Here is a 5,168-nt window from a genome sequence, read left to right as displayed (position 1 = left end):
TGTCTCTCCTGTCTCTCTCTCCTGTCTCTGTCTCTGTCTGTCTCTCTGTCTGTCTGTCTCTCTCCTCCATCTCTGTGGCCCTCTCTTCTCTCTCTGACTGCCTTTTTGTGTCTCTCTCCTCCCTTTCCCCCTCTCTCCTTTTCTCCTCCCTCTCCTCCACCACCCCTATGTACAACCTGCAGGAGATCTGGAGGCAGGCTTTGATCCAGCTGCCCCTGGTTCTTCCCAAACCCCCCTTTGTGTCTTAATATGTGTCTAGGCTAGTGTGGAGCAGTGAGAAAAGTGCTGTATTTGGAGTCAAAGGACCCGAGTTTGAATCCTGGTTCAGTCACTCACTGCTTGTGTGACTTGGGCAAGCTACTGGCCTTCTTTGGGCCTCCGTTTCCTCGCCTGTGAAATGGGGGAGCTGACCTAGGTGAGGCCGGTGGTCCCTTGCAGCCCTGACTCCCCACCGATGCCAGCCTTTGCTTTGGCACCAGAGCGGGGCATGCATGTTAATTCAATAGAACAAGGGTTGGTGAACTTTGGGGGTGAAGGAGGATCAGATTTCCAACTCGACAAAACACACCAATGCTCATTGTTCCTATTGTATTGTCTCATTCTCAACAAGCAAGCATTTATTAAGTGCCACTGTCTGCATTAGGCACTCTGCTAAGTGTGCTATCCATACAGAGACCAAAACGAAAGGCCTCCACTTGCAAGAATTCTACATTCTAATGGGTGGAAACATGTACAAATATGAGTAAATAGGTTATATACATGACAAAATCAGCGTTGGGGAGGGGGCACCAGGAGCTGGGGAGATCAGTACAGGTTTGAGCTACACTTCGAAGATACTTTCAGGAGTGGGGGGCAGTCAGTGCACAGGCCTGGAGGGCTTGGACAAGCAAGGGAAGATATGCCCATCTGGCTGGGGTGCAGAGGTCATGAAGGGAAGAAAGAGAGAGGCTAGACTCAGACTGCCAAGGGGTTTGAATGCCAGCTACAGGAGTTTTTAAGTCATCTTAGAAGAGGCCATAGGGAGCCAGGGAGGTGTTTGAGTAAGGGAGTGACATGGATGATGGAGTCTAGGCCATACCCATGAGTCCTTGATACAGATGTTTTATTTCTTTCCACTTCTTTTCCTTTCCTTTCCTTTCTGTTTTTTGGTTTTGGAGGCAATGGGGGTCACACAGCTAGTGTCTGAGGCTGGATTTGAATTCAGGTCCTCCTGACTCCAGAGCCGGTGCTCTACCCACCTGATCACCTAGCTGCCCCCTTTATTCTGTTTTTGGAAGGGCCTGGTTTAACTTCTCTGAAGCTGGCTTGGTCTTGGGTCCTGTCCCCACATCCGGGATGTCTGTGATAAATCCAGTGTAACCTTTACTTAGGTCAGACTCAGGGTGCTGGCCTGGGCATCCGTCCACATGCCTGGCATTGGGAGGAGGGAGAGGGCGGCCTGAGGAGTGCGGCCTGCCCTGAGCTTGTGGTCTTCTTGATGCTCTGAGGCTGCTTCTAGCAAGGACATGGGGACCCCGAGCCAGGGCTTCTCCCAGCTGGGGTCAGGTCTGGGGAAGCTGGCATGGAATCCTGGCCAAGGAGGATGGAAGGAGGGGGTGGGGGGAGCTGGGCCCCGTCAGATTCTATTCATAACCTGTGTGTGTCTCCCCAAATCGTGTCACGGGTCTGATTCCGGCCATGAGTCATGGAGGTGGCCTCTGCAGCAGCCCTGGGGGATGCACTGGCAGGTGGCTCCTCCCTTCTCCTCCCCTCCCTCCGCCACCTCTGCAGACACAGTGCAGGACTCAGGCTTCCCAGGCTGCATCCGCAGGGACTCATCTCCAAAGGGAACCCTGCAAGGTTTGCATCAATCAGACCTGAGATGCCGCCTAGTGGCCCTTCCGAAAACTCTAAGCAAACATCTCTGCTTCCTCCGTTAGAGCAATCCATTAATGAGCCAATGAGCATTTATTCAGCCCCCACTATGGGCCACTGTGCTAGGGTTGGGGGATAAAAAAGTACGAACAAAAGTGAAATAATCCTCGCTTTCCAGGAACATATATTCTGGGGGGTGGGGGGAGGTGGGACACTGACTGTGAGATAAAGGTGCATTTATTAAGCACCTACTATGTGCCAGACACTTTACAGATATTGCCTCTTTTAATGCTCACAACAACCCTGGGGGAGAGGAGTTTTTCCATCCCCATTTTGCAGATGAGAGAACTGAGGTTGGGTTGGCCAGGGTTATGTATCTAGTACACATCTGAGGTCAGATTTAAACTCAGGTCTTCCAGGATCCAGCACTCTATTCACTGCTCCATGTAGCAGCTGCTGGTATCAAAATAACCTTCCTAAAGCCTAGGTCAGACCTTCTGGTGCAATGGGTAGAGTACTGGGCCTCCAGTCAGGGAGACCAGGGTTCAAATGTGACCTCAGGCACGGACTAGCTGTGTGACCTTGGACAAGTCACTTAACCATGGTGTCTTTCCTTATCTGTAAAATGGGGATGATAATAGCATCTACCCTATAGCGTTGTTGTGAGGTTCAAATGAGACAATAATTATGAAGAGTCTAGCACATTTGTTCAGTTATTTCAGTCGTGTCCGACTCTCTGTGACCCCATTTGGGGTTTCTTGGCAAAGATCCTGTAAGGATTTGCCATTGCCTTCGCCAGCTCATTTTACAGATGAGGAAATTGGGGTAGACAGAGTGAAGTGACTTGCCCAGGGTCACATAGCTAGGAAGCATGTGAGGCCAGATTTGAACTCAGGTCTTCCTGAATCCAGACCTGGCAGTCTATCTACTGCCCCACTTAGCTGACCTACTATGTACCTGGCACATAGTAGACACTATAGAAATGTTAGCTATTATTACTCAAGAAGTTTCAATGGCTCGCCATTGCCTCTAGAATAAAATCCAAATTCCTCCATTTGGCATTAAGATTCCCAAACTCTCATCTTTCTATACTTCACTTCACATCACTCCTCTCTACCCATTTTTTGTTCCCATCACACCGGACAATTAGCTCTTACCTGACCTCTGCCTGCTAAGTACAGCCTCACTGTCCATCTCCTGCCTCCATGCCTCCCCACAAGCCATTCCCCCTACCTGGCATGCCATCCCATATCAGTGCCACCTCTTGGAAGCTTTCCTTGAGCTACAGTTCAGGTGCCTCCTCTGTGAAGCCTTCCTTCATCCCTCTAGCTGTTCCGACTTTCTCCATCCTCAAATTACCTTGTGTCCCATTAGCTTTCGGCCCTTTCCTACTTCCTCTACCTCCCTCACCCATTAGAGAGTGAACACCTTGTGGGCAGGGACACTTTTGTTCATGGCTTTTGTATCTGTCCTTGGGGGCCTTGCACAGAGTAGGGCTTTGTACAAATCTCCACAACACAATCAAGATCTTTTCTTTCAAAGGGTTGGTCATATCCCAAGGGTCCAGCAGGGATTTGGGAAGGAGGGAAATTCCTTAGGCAGAAGAGGCAGAGATAAAGTGGCTAACCTCTCCAAAGAGAGACAAGAAGATGAGGTAATGGTCTAGGGCAGGGGTGTGGCAGGACTATGTAGGGTGGTGGCCGGAAGGAGATGCTTTTTCTAAGTCCTTACCATTCAGCACTGGGTGTGTGTGTGTGTGTGTGTGTGTGTGTGTGTGTAAGTGTGAGTGTGTGTATATGAGTATGTGAGTGTGTGTATTTGTGTGTGAGTGTGTGTGTATATGAGTATGTGAGTGTGTGTATGTGTGTGTGTGTTTGCGTGGGCATGCAGGTTCAGTAGGGCCTAGAAAGACAGTAGACTTTCTAGGTGGGGTTAGCTTTTTGAAAAGATGCCACCTGGGAAATATGTTTCCATGACTGCACATGTATAACCTATATCAGATTGCTTGCCTTCTTGGGGAGTGGGAAGGGAAGGGAAGGAGGGGGAAAAATTTGGAACTCAAACTTGATAAAAATGAATGTTGGAAACTAAGAAAAAGAAAAGAAAAGATTCAGAAAATAAAAATAACTGAGGAAAGTTATAAAGGCAAATGTTAATTAGTAAAGAAATGTTTATTCTTTAACCAAGTGAAGGCAAGGGAGTGATATAATTAACAATTTTCAAATAAAATGGAAACCATTAATAACAATTAAGAAAAAAGAAAATATGCTACTTGGGTAGTTTTGTTTTTTAATCTTCCTGAATCACAGAGGGGCAGAGCTGGAGGGGCCTTGAGGATGTCCGTTTCCATCTCTTCCCCACTGGAAAATCAAACTGTCCCCAGAACCGCCCTGGGTTTTGATAGAGCAGTCTTGGCATTGGAGACCCCAGGTCCCCTTTATAGGCTCTCTTCTATTTGAAAGGAAGGTCTGGAAGGCAAAGTCTACCTTTGGTTTTCCATTTGAATCCTTAGGTTTTAGCATAGGACTTTTACTGAATGATCATGCGATCTATCTCTGATGATTAAAAAGGTTTGAGATATGTAGTTTGTGTAAAATTTTATCATTTTATTAATAAAGTCAGCAGATTATTCATAAAAGGATGGTCACTGGGCCATCTCTGTTAGACAAAAAGACCCTTAATGGTGGTGGGGTCACACTTTATATGCCCTTCGAAGAGTAGGTGCTCCTGAGGAATGGAAATCAACTTGGATTGGTAGGGAGAATCAACCTTTCCCCAGACCTGTCTGAACAAACACAATGAGCGGGAATGTACCCATTAGCCCAAACTTAGAATTTTTTATACTGTCTGATTAGATCTTGGCCTGGATAAATCTCTAAGAGAGATTTCCCACAATGGTTGGCTTCTGGATGAGGAAGTAGAAAAGGTGAAAAATTTTGGTCCTAATAGAATAATTAGTTATTAAATATAAGAGAGAAATATTAATTTCTCATATCTATCTTCCTTCTCTTCCTTTATTCATCTCTTTCCTTCCTTCCTACCTTCCTCTCTTCCTCCCTCCCTTCCTTCTTCACTCCCTCCCTTCCTTCCTTCCTTCCTTGCTTCCTTCCTTCCTTCCTTCTTTCCTTCCTTCCTCCTCTGTCTCTGTCTGTCTGTCTCCCTCTCTCTCTGTCTCTCCTTCTCTCCCTCTCCTCTCTTCGTCTCTCTCACTCTGTGTCTCTGTTTCTCTCTGTCTCTCTCTCCATCTCTCTCTGTCTCTATCTCTGTCTCTCTGTTTCTGTCTCTTTGTCTCTCTGTCTCTCTGTGTCTCTATC

At 47.2% G+C, this 5,168-nt stretch overlaps 1 protein-coding gene across 1 annotated transcript in view; it reads left to right on the top strand.

Annotated features, from left to right (window-relative positions):
* Positions 1–5,168, top strand: part of MYO18B (myosin XVIIIB) — a 377,501-nt gene that overhangs the window by 10,652 nt on the left and 361,681 nt on the right. The gene's annotated exons all lie outside the window — the stretch shown is intronic.

The sequence above is a fragment of the Petaurus breviceps genome, unplaced genomic scaffold (assembly GCF_028583685.1).
Source record: "Petaurus breviceps papuanus isolate PSGF00001 unplaced genomic scaffold, PetGlider_PUasm1.0 99, whole genome shotgun sequence".
Taxonomy (NCBI): Eukaryota; Metazoa; Chordata; class Mammalia; order Diprotodontia; family Petauridae; genus Petaurus; species Petaurus breviceps.
Note: the sequence above shows the minus strand (reverse complement) of the source record. Positions and strands in the feature narration are given on the sequence as shown.